The sequence below is a fragment of the Dryas octopetala genome, chromosome 9 (assembly GCF_963921425.1).
Source record: "Dryas octopetala chromosome 9, drDryOcto1.1, whole genome shotgun sequence".
NCBI classification, from domain to species: Eukaryota; Viridiplantae; Streptophyta; class Magnoliopsida; order Rosales; family Rosaceae; genus Dryas; species Dryas octopetala.
In genome coordinates, this window is record NC_141374.1 from 561,471 (window position 1) to 573,608 (window position 12,138).

Sequence of the window (12,138 nt, forward strand, 5' to 3'; positions counted from 1 at the left end):
TGATTTATTGAGGACTATTTTACTAGTTGTGCTTATGCATTGTGGATTGAGAATTTAAAGTTTCTGGGAATGATAAAGATATTTTCTATCCGTGAAAAAAGATATTATGTTTTGGTTATGGGAAATAGTTTCAACTACATTTTCAGTACCCTCCAGGTTATCGGATTGGATAGGTCTTTGAGACCTATTACGGCACACACATAGGATTTGGGTCATGTGTCGTGATGCTTAGCCCTTTGGGGGTGGCTCTTCGTGCACGCAAGACAGGATTATTGGTTCTGCATGCGTATGACAGATTCTTGGCTCTACGCATGTTGATATGTTCATAAATTCACATCCTTTTATATTTCTCTTACTTAGTTTTTGTGAGTTCATTTGATTAAAAGCTTTAAATTTTATTTAGTTTTGTGTTTTTGGCTTCCGAGCAATAAAATGAGAAATTTCACCATTTATTCTGCTTAATAGATTTTGACATGAATCTAATTGGAGATAGAAGCTAACACCCTGTAGTTATTTCAGGTTAAATTTCGTGACATTTGAAGACTTCTAAGATGTTCATTTTGAATTTCAAAGTCAGCCCAAAACTGCACCCGAGGAGAACTAAGTCAGCTACATTGTGTGAGACATAACTTTTTGGTCCGAGCTTGGATTGAGGTATATAGCTTTCATGGAATGACAAGTAGTGATCCCTACTTACATATATATCATCGAATTTTGTGAAGCTTGCTTAACCGTACAACTAAATGGAATTAATGAGGACAATTTGAGGTTAAGGCTTTTCCCATTCTCATTGAAGGACAAAGCTAAGCAATGGTTATACAAGTTACCGGCTGCAAGCATCCACACATGGAAGGAAATGCAAAAGAGCTTTCTCCAAAAGTTCTTTCCACCATCAAAGACCAATGCTCTTAGGCAACTCTTAATGCAATTTAGGGAGCAACCTAATGAGCTATTTCATGAAGCATGGGAGAGATTCAAAGATATGAAAAATTGTTGCCCTAATCATGGTCTCACCAAGTGGATGATTCTCAACTTCTTCTACAATGGATTGACTCAAGAGACAAGGAGAAGAGTGGACTATGCATGTGGAGGAAGCTTTAAAGACAAAACCGAAAGGGAGGCCGTGGAGGTTCTTGACAATTTGAGTGAGACTTCATAACTTTGGGACAATATCAATGATAGGTTGCCAATGAAGAATGTGAACTTATTTATGATAAAGCAACAAAGAAGAGGAGTATTTGAGATGGACACCCCTCACATCAATGTGCAACAAGAGTTGAAGAAGATAGAGACCACAATGAACAAGAAGCTTGATTTGCTTCTCAATGCTCAACAAGGGAATTCTAGCCATGCACCATCTTCATCTATGGCAAGCAAGGAAGTGGAGCATAGTTGTATGATATGTGAGAGCTTGCAACATGAGACAATGCAATGCCCTCAATGAGGTTCATTTCTGGAATTTATGGAGCAATGCAACCAACTTAGTTATCAACAAAGACCAATGAATGATCCCTATAGCAACACTTACAATCTGGGGTGGAGAAATAATCCAAACTTTAGATAGAGTGACCAACCAAAAGCACCTCAAGCACCATCCTATCCTAGTCGTGAGCAAGGCCCAATGTTTCAAAGGCTTAATGGTGGCTATCAAGGTGCTAGTAGCTCTTCATTCAACAACCAAAAAGCCATCAATTCATATTAAGCTCCTAGGGCACCCTACCAAGCTCCTTCTCAACAACAACAAATGCATCAAGAGGTAATCAAAAAACCCTCTATTGAAGATTTGCTAACTAGTTTCATCATAGAGAGCAAAGGAAATCAAGCCAAGCAAGATGAAAAGATCAACATTCTAAGCAATGGTTTGAACAAACTTGAGATGCAAATGAGGCAATTGGCCAATGAGGTTAGAGAAAGGAAGCAAGGTGTGTTTCCAAGCATTGTTGAGAACAATCCAAAGCATTAGCAAGCTATACTTATCACTACCTTGAGAAGTGGCAAGGAGTATAACAATCAAGTAACCTTGCCAAGCTTTGAGGAAGAGGTACAAGAGTAACCTAGGGAGCACACCAAGGCACAACAAGGAAAGCCACTTGCACCACTCGGATTTGAGAAGTAAGAGAAGAACAAAGAGAAAGTTATGGAATTGGGTGATAGTGAGGTGAATTTGGGGTACAATGATGGTTATCCTAAGGCTTTGAAGGACAATCTTAATACCAAGGCCGAGAGTAGCATCAAGGAGAAGCAAGAGAAAGAGCAATCCGAGAGACCATGCAAGAGAGGTATCACATTCAACCCTCCTTTGAATATAGTGCAAGATTTTGAGCCACCACTTCTATATCCTCAAGTTCAAAAGAAGCAAGAAGCCAAGGCAAAGAAAGAGAAAAAGAAGAATGAGCTTCTTGAGTTGTTCAAGAAAGTGGACATCAACATTCCACTCATCAATGCCATCAAGACCATTCCTTCCTATTTCAAGTTCTTGAAGGATCTATGCACAAACAAGAGGTACAAGACAATTTGAGAAGAATGACAAGGTGGTACTAAGTGAGCAAGTGAGTGCTGTTTTGCAAAGGAAGCTTCCACCAAAGTTGAAAGATTCGGGCTCCTTTACCGTCCCTTGCACCATTGGAAACCAACCTTTTGAGAGAGCCTTGATGGATTTAGGGGCAAGCATCAATTTTATGCCTTATCATGTGTATGAGAGATTAGGTCATGGAGACATCTCTTCCATCACTATTTCTCTTCAATTGGCAGATAGGAGCATTGTGTATCCAGGAGGAGCGGTGGAGGACGTTCTTGTGAAGGTTGATGAGCTCATTATACAGGCGGATTTCATTATTCTTGACATGGAGGAGGTACAAACAAGTGGAAATGACTTGCCTGTTATCTTTGGCCGTGCATTCATGGCAACGACAGATGCCAAAATTGATGTTAAGGAAGGGCTTATGACCATGACCGTTCATGACACTACCATTTCCTTTAGGGTCTTTGATGCATTGAAGAAGCCATCACACGCTCATGATTGTTACCGGATTGAAGTGATGGATTGCATTGACAAATTTGTGAAGAATACATTCATTGAGACATCAACAAAGGATCCTTTGGAAGCTTGTATCATGCACAATGGCATGGATTTCATGGAAGATGAGACACTTGAGGCATTGAACACACTTGAGGCCGTGAGGCCCTACACACCACACTTGCCTCCCAAGTTTGAGGTATGTCCTTCTAACCCTACTCCTTTACTCCCATCAATTGCATGCCCCTTTAAATTTGAGCTTAAACTTCTTCCTACACATTTAAAGTATGCTTTTATTGGTGAAAACCACACGTTGCCCGTAATTGTGTCTTCTTATTTGAGTGATTTGCATGAAAGTAAGCTTATGAGAGTTCTTAGAGAACACAAAAGAGCACTTGGATGGACCATAGCCGATTTTAAGGGATTGAACCCTAATTTGTGCATGCATAGAATTCTCCTTGAAGATGATATCAAGCCAACAAAGGATGCTCAAAGAAGACTCAACCCTCCTATGAAAGAAGTTGTTAGAGGGGAGATCATGAAGCTACTTAATGTGAGAGTGATATATCCCATTTCGGATTCAAAGTGGGTGTCACCGGTTCAAGTTGTGCCCAAGAAAGGTGGAGTGACCATGGTAGCAAATGAGAAGGGAGAGCTTGTGCCACAAAGACTCCCCACGGGTTGGAGGGTGTGTATTGACTATAGGAAGCTCAACAATGCCACAAGGAAGGATCATTTCCCATTGTCATTCATTGATCAAATGTTGGAGAGATTGGCCGGCCATTCTTACTATTGCTTTCTTGATGGGTATAGTGGCTACAATCAAATCCCTATAGCACCGGAAGATCAAGAGAAGACCACTTTCACTTGTCCATATGAAACTTTTGCATAGGAGGATGCCCTTTGGTTTATGCAATGCTCCGGCCACCTTTCAAAGATGCAAGATGTTAATTTTTAGTGACATGGTGGAGCGCTCCATTGAGGTATTCATGGATGATTTTAGTGTTTTTGGCTCTTCCTTTGATGATTGTCTTCACCACTTGGATCTTGTACTTCAAAGATATGAAGAAACCAACCTTATGCTCAATTGGGAAAAATGTCATTTCATGGTTCAAGAAGGCATAGTTTAGGGTTTAGGGTTTAGGGTTGTTTGTGCATTTTGTAAACTACCATGCTAGTGGAGGCAAGTTTGTGCCTAAAGAGTTTGACTACCAAGCCAAGAAGAGGTTTTTGAAGGAGGCAAGACACTACATTTGGGATGATCCCTTCTTGTTCAAAATGTGTAAAGATCAAGTGATAAGAAGATGTGTGCACCAAGATGAAGTTCAAAGCATTTTTAACATTGCCATTTATATGCTTGTGGAGGACACTTTGGAGGCAAGAAAACCGCACTAAAGGTACTCACTAGTGGATTCTTTTGGCCTACCATATTTAAAGATGCATATGCTTTTGTTACTAATTGTGATAGATGCTAAAGGGTTGGAAACATTTCATCAAGAGATCAAATGCCCCTAACTAATATCTTGGAAGTTGAATTGTTTGATTGTTGGGGCATTGACTTTATGGGACCATTCCCTAGTTTCTATGACAATTTATATATTCTTGTGTGTGTTGATTATGTGTCAAAGTGGGTTGAGGCCGTGGCATCCAAGACAAATGATCACAAGATGGTTATGAAATTCTTCAAGGAGAACATCTTTTCAAGGTTTGGCACTCCTAGGGTTCTCATTAGTGATGGAGGATCACATTTCATCAACAAGCCCCTGGAAGCCTTACTCAAGAAGTATGATGTGAAGCACAAAGTGAGCACTCCCTATCATCCACAAACTAGTGGACAAGTTGAGATTTTAAATAGGGAGATCAAACATATCCTAGAGAAGATGGTGAACACTTCAAGGAAGGATTGAAGTTTGAAGTTGAATAATACTTTGTGGGCATATAGAACAGCATTCAAGACACTTTTGGGAATGTCACCTTATAAGCTTGTGTATGGGAAGACATGCCATCTACCCGTGGAATTTGAAGACAAGGCTTTTTGGGCACTTAAAGAGTTGAATTTTAACTTTATCAAGGCCGGTGAGAGGAGGAAGCTTGATCTTTGTGAGCTTGATGAGTTGAGTTATGAGGCATTTTCATATGCCAAGTTATACAAGGAGAAAACCAAAGCATACCATGATAAGAAGCTTGTGAAGAAGAATTTTAAGCCAAACCAACTTGTGCTTCTTTACAATTCAAGATTAAAGTTGTTTCCGGGCAAACTTAGATCAAGATGAAATGGTCCATTTCAAGTAGTTCAAGTCTTTCTCCATGGAGCCATTGAAATCAAGAACATGAAGAGTGGGGATGTGTTCAAAGTGAATGGTCACCGTTTGAAGCCCTACTTCTCGACTAGCTTTAATTAAGAAGAGGAAGTCCTTTACTTTAAGGATGCTCATTGTGCACCATAAAGGCAACCCAAGTGTTGGAGGTCTACAAGGGAGAGTTTTTATTGATCCTTACCTTGTTTTTAGTTTCTTCATTTTTGCTTTGTTGTTTGTATTATTGTGTTTTGTGTTGTGTGTTGTGTGTTGTTTATCTTTCACCCCATGCATGAATTTTTCATTGAAAAACTTTCAAAGTCACTTTTTAGCATTGAGGACAATGTTAGATTCAAGTGTGGGGGGAATGTATTTTTTGTTGAAAATGTTTAATTTTTGTTGTTTAATAAGGGCTAAGAAGAGAATGAGCATGTTTAGGTCTTAGAAATTCCTCTCTTGTTTATAGTGAGTTATGAGACCTTGTTTGAATCTACTTACACAAACTTTGTCAATTTGGTACATTGTAATGAGAGAAGCATAGTAAGACTTGCGTGAACCAACTATGCCATATATGTGAGTTTTGAGCCTAATGGAAGTGCATATATTGTTCTAGCACTTTGTTTTTCTTGTGTGATCAATCTTGTGCATATTGCATCTCTAGAATTTATTTAATATCCTTAAAACTTTGTGTCATGTATGAATGCATCATGGAAATAATCTAGGCATTAGGAATCCACCATGGCCAAATGAGCATGATCCCTAATATGTTATATCCATTAGATTGCCATTTTGTGCCTTTATGTTAGCCTTTCATTTCTTTCCACTACAAATGTCTTATTCTTTTGCTTAAACACTAGCGTTACCCTTTCCAAGCTAACTAGTGAGCAATATGAGATTGAGTTATGTTAAGGTGCTTGCAAAGAAATAAGTTCGGGGGTTTTGGGAAAGACAAATGTGAGGTTGTTCTATGTATGCAAAAAAAAAAAAAAGGTGTGATTGTGATTGCATGTCCAACTGTCAAACAGGGTGTGGATGTGATAACTTTGATAATACAATTATATGTCCGGCTTGAAAGGATTGGTTAAAAAAAAAAGTTTTATTCAAGAAATAAAAAGTGTTTTTAGTTTAAATTTGGGGGAATGGTTTGAGGGTTGAGTTTTGACAAGCATTTTAAAGTCCTTAAAGTTCTTAAATCTCAACAAGAGAATTGCTCATTATATTTGCTTGGAATTTGTAATACCCTTTCCTTTTCATTTCTTTAACCACTCACCCTAAACCCCATTACAACCTAATAAAAGTTCTTTTGATCCAAGATATTTTGTGCATGACTAGTGGAGATGAGATTGAGTAGCAAACATATAGAGGCATATGCACAACATTACATTGACTGCACACACTAACCCTTAAACACTTGTGTGAAAATAGAGAGCATTCCAATGAGTGTTTGGTTATCCAAGTTTGAATTGCATATCTTGTTAATGCATTGAATTGACATATGGTTTATAGTGCACACACTCACTCAAGCATGTGTTTCATGTCTTTTTATTAGCACTAGAGGAAAATCTAGGAAATATTTTGTGCTTATGAAATTCATAATTCTATCTTGTGTTTTTCTTTATTGTGTGTTTTGTTTGCTCGAGGACGAGCAAAACCTAAGTTTGGGGGTATTTGATATGTTCATAAATTCACATCCTTTTATATTCCTCTTACTTAGTTTTTGTGAGTTCATTTGATTAAAAGCTTTAAATTTCATTTACTTTTGTGTTTTTGGCTTCCGAGCAATAAAATGAGGAATTTCACCATTTATTCTCCTTAATAGATTTTGACATGAATCTAATTGGAGATAGAAGCTAACACCTTGAAGTTATTCCAGGTTAAATTTCGTGATATTTGAAGACTTTTAAGGTGTTCATTTTGAATTTCAAAGTCAACCAAAAATTGCACCCGAGGAGAACTGAGTCAGCTGCATTGTGTGGGGCATAAATTTTTGGTCTGAGCTTGGATTGAGGCATATAATATATGGTTGTAAAGAAGACATCCAGAGCTTTCTATTGATAAATAAAATGTAAATTCCTGGATTGGTTAAGGCCTCCAAATTGCTCTCCAAAGACAGCTCAGAAATTCTATCAACAAAAGGACAAAGTGGTCCCAAGGCATCTTTTCATTTTGGGTAATTGCCTATCACATGCTCTCTTTCCTTCCCCTTTGTTCGCCCATTCTAAGCAAAATTCAGAAACCACAATGTGAAGGCTCTAAATGAGGCAAAGAGAATATCTACCTATCTCAACATCCTTCAAGGATCATCTATTGAGGGATAAGATGAAATATTCTCATTTTTTAATGAACAATACTTGGGTCACCCCTTGGGGGTACCTCAAGGTCACCCAACCCCCTCAAATTTTAATTTTGGCAATGTTGATGTATGATCAGAACCGTTCACTTTTTAGATAACATATTAAAGATCATCTTTGCAAAAAAATCAAATCAATCGAAAATCGTTTGATTATATAACTGTTAATTGAATAGAACAAATAGATGGTCTTCAATTAAAGAATGATTTTTTTACCAAACCGTTGATTTTTTTATTTAATCAACAACAGTTATATAACTAAACGATTTTCGATTGAGTTAATTTTTTGTAGAGAAGATCTATAATAAGTGATCTAAAAAGTGAACGGTTCTGATCATGTGCCGGCATTGCCGAATCAGAAGTTGAGGGGATAGGGTGACCTTGAGGTACCCCCAAGGGGTGACCCAAATATTGTTCTTTTTGAATTAACCAAAACTTATCCCTTCATTTCCTTTTAATCCTAGCCATGTGTTCTAGACATAACAACTCACCCAAATCATAAAACACTCTCTCAATTTCGAGCTCTCCTCTCCATCCTCTCTAATTTCACTCATTCCATCATCTCATCTCATCTCAAAACCCTAACTTTTTCTCATCTTTCTTCATCATTTCTTTTATTCATCTTCCCTCCATCAACTTTTCCTCTCCAAAAAGCCAAACATCATCACAACACCCATCTACCTTATTCACCACCATTATTGCAAGAGGAGCTTGGAGGCACTGAGGACAATAAGCTATTTTGGACATCCTTAGAGGAGTGACACCCTTTGGGAGCTTGGCTTCAACATTTAGAGTTTTCTCTTTTCCCTCTTGTTTCCATTTATGTTTCAATTTGTGATGTTGTTTGTAACTTTTATGGTTAGTGAGTAGTTTCTTGACTTGGGGTTAGGGATGTAGCCCTAGCCCAACCATGTAATGATTTTGTGATTTGTGATATAAATGCCCTTTTGGATATATATGCTCTTATGCTAATTTAAAGATCATGACTTGTATGTGTGAATTTATCACTTGTGCATATGAGAAATGTTGTCATGTAGAAATTGGAGATTGGTAACCTTTAGTTTCTAAAGCTTGTTGCATAAAAGCATGGTAATTTAAAAGCACCTTGGTTGGATTGTTTTAATTGCTTGGATTCCTCATCCTTAGAACTTTATGCACCTAGGGTTTGCTATGACATTAATCTTAGGTAGTTGCCTATCACCTTAGTTGGGTTAGTTGATAACATGAAAAAGTATGTGCCATAATTTACCTTGATCGGGGGTTAGGAGGGAATCTAATCTATCTAATTTGGCATAATAACTAATTGCATTGTTTGTTACATGGGAGGGTTAGTGTGAACTCCTAATAACCCAAAATCCTTCATCATTATTGAATTTAATTTGTATTTGAATTTGCTTGCATTTCCATTTTTTAGTTTCAAATTCTAGTATTACTTATCATCAATCAACCAAATAACAACTCAACACTACACAATTGCACATACCATTATGTTTAGTCTTGGCTTTGCATAGTACATAGTAGGTTGTTTGTTAGTTTTATAACCCTAAAATCAATCTAGCTTGTGGTTGAAATCTCAATCCAATCTCTTGGGTACGACAACCCCCTACTTCCATTTTCATACTAAAACTTACAAATCTTGCACTTGAGGTAGGATAATAACACATGTATGACAGGTTTTGTGGGTAACTGACTTAGTAGACATTGTTATAAATATATTATATGATTTTAATTTGATTATTTATCTTATATTTATAATTTACTCAAAATTTTAGTGTTTGAAGTTTCGATAAGTTGATTTTGCTCCAGTTTGATTTATTAATTTATGTTAAAAACCTTGAACGTATTTTAGAAAACGTTTTAAAACTGGGGGATTTTAAAAGAGCAATGTGAGGTTTTAGAGTTAAATTGATTTTAAGGATTTCTGAAAAGATAAATAACTTTTACGTTTTGTCTTCATAACATATCCACTCACTGAGTTTATCTCACGTTTTCCTATATTTTTGTTTTAAATTTTCCTCCAGGATGCACTACAAGAATATTGTCAATAGATATCACCTATTTTATATCAGATTTGAATGTGATTGATATTATAAAACTTATAATATCAGATAATTTTTTAGCTGATTTCTAAACTCTATTAGATATCACATGGTTTTTTTTCAACTGATATATAATATTTTCATTTTTCTAAGAACTTATAAAGACATCAGTATAAATTGTTAACTGATATCTTAAAACAACACTTATAATTTTTTATCCTAACACTGATATGTAATGTATTTTTTCTGACTTAAATTTTTTTGTCCTACTCCCAAGTCCCAACACTTAGACATATACAGATATACTAAAAATTAAAAACCTAGGTCTATCTCTCAGCTCACTTCTCTGTCTCTCTCTCTCTCGCCGTCGCCTCCTCCTCCTGCCCCTTCTCCCTCTGGTCTCCGTCTCCTCCAACACCCAGCCAAGGACCCGATTCGAACCCTAAATGTGTCAAACCCATTTCCAGCGATCCATCGTTTCAGACTCGATCTCACTCTGAGTCTCTCAAAGCTCAGACACGCCCCCGCGTACGCCTCCCTAATCTGCTCGCTCGATCTACCCAGTCGCCAGTGGCGGCCATTGCCTTGGTCGCTCGTGAAGCATCACCCCTTCTCCGACTTTGGGTTGCGGCGTCGATTGGAGGTTCGAAAAGTATGTGGGTTTCCATTCTCTGTCTTCTAATTCTGTTAGTTTAGGTTTCTAAACTTCTTCAATTTAAAGGGATTTCTTAAAGTTAGGGTATATATTCCTTAAATTTCCGAGATCATGGGGCACGATTGAGGTTAGGGAAATTACTTCCTTCGGTTTTTCTTCAATTTGAAGGTTTTAATATTTATCAGTTCCATGAATTTCCCACATCAATTTTGGGTATGAAAACGGGGTTGTGGCTTGGTTTTGGGATGGGTCTGTGGCTGGGTTTTTGGGATGGGTATGTGGCTTAGAGCAGTTTCCTATGGATTTTGGTTCCACTGATTTTGTGGGTGGTGTCTGTATTATTCATGGAGATGAGAATTTGAGGAGGGTGATGAAGTTATAGAACTTCCCACGGGTATTATTGGCTTTGGAGATGGAAAAGGGGCAGTAATTGACAATGGCACAATCCTGGCGTATCTTAACCTGGACATTTATGATTCATTTACGAAAAAGGTAGATAATGCTCTGTTAGTTCACATTCATTTGGATTTTGTCGTCTAAATTCTTACATTGGTATTTCTTGTTTTTTTTTTTCTCAAAAAAACTTACACTGGTATATTTGATAAATAAGATATATTAGCCCGGCAGCCTAACCTGAAATCGCTTACTGTCGAGGAGTAGTTTACATGTTTTGAGTATTCCAAAAAGTAAATCATTAGCTAATACTTTTTCATTCTATTTTATTGATTATATTGTTAGTTTTTGTTATATGCATTGGTTACTTACTTTTTTTTCCAAATCGCTAATTTAAGGTCTAAACAATAGAAGTTTTGCTTTACTTATATGAAGAGCAGTGAGACTCGTAGAAAAATACCTTACTTTTCTTGTGGTTTTTTTCTTGCAATGTTGATAATGCATTTCCAGTTGTGAAGTTCAATTTTAAGAATTCCGTTACTCTGATAGTATATCCTCAAGATTATCAATTCCGGTTACGTGTAAGTTATTTAGTGATTTAATTATTTATTTTGTGATCCATTGAAAATGGATTTTATCCCAAGCTGTCTTTCCCTGTTTGCTTAAGATTAATAGTGTTTACAACAAGGAAAATCAAATAATCTTGAGGGTTGATGTTCTTGAGGCATTGCTAAGGTACAATTATATACCCTGTATTTGGTTTATTTTGTTCTCTCTAATGGGATATAATGTGTGTGAGGTTTTGGTTTCTCATGGCCTGACATGTATATAGGTTTGGCATAAGTCCAAAGTGTTTATTCTCAGACTAGTTTCTTGATGGAGTGTCTAACAAAAGTCTTCTAGGCTTCTATGTGTTCAGTAGTTCTATTGGCACTGTTGTATTCTATTGGAAAACAATGCCATGCGGCCCCTAGTCTTTTTAAGTCAATGTTGTGCAAATGAAGCTGCATTATAAAATTATGAAAAAAGGAAGGTAAAACCAAGCTGTGTAGAATATTTAAGATAAATGTAGGATAGTAATCTTGAGTGTTCTTAGTTTCATGTATGTCTATTTCTATGTCAATTCATGTATTTTTGCCTTTATTTACAAGGTTATATGATGGACAAGGCATAAGCTAGTTTGGGTTATTAGCTAGAACTCTGCACAAGAACAAGAAGAATTATATTGTAAGTTTTTCTAGCTATTGGGTATACAGTATACTTAATTACTAGTTGGCACTTTTGGAAATGAGAGTCTATCTCTGTTTCTGATATGTTCTCTTTCTTGCATATTTTTGAACATGAATGTTAATTCAAAGCCTTTCAGCAGGCCTACAATGTCTTGTTGA

General features: G+C 36.8%; 1 non-coding gene across 1 annotated transcript; it reads right to left on the minus strand.

Moving 5' to 3' along the window:
- Positions 1 to 904: 904 nt before the first annotated feature.
- On the minus strand, positions 905 to 1,011 carry LOC147273024 (small nucleolar RNA R71). Its single transcript, XR_015119796.1, has one exon. It is a non-coding gene; the product is annotated as a small nucleolar RNA R71 (small nucleolar RNA).
- Between the last annotated feature and the right edge of the window lie 11,127 nt (positions 1,012 to 12,138).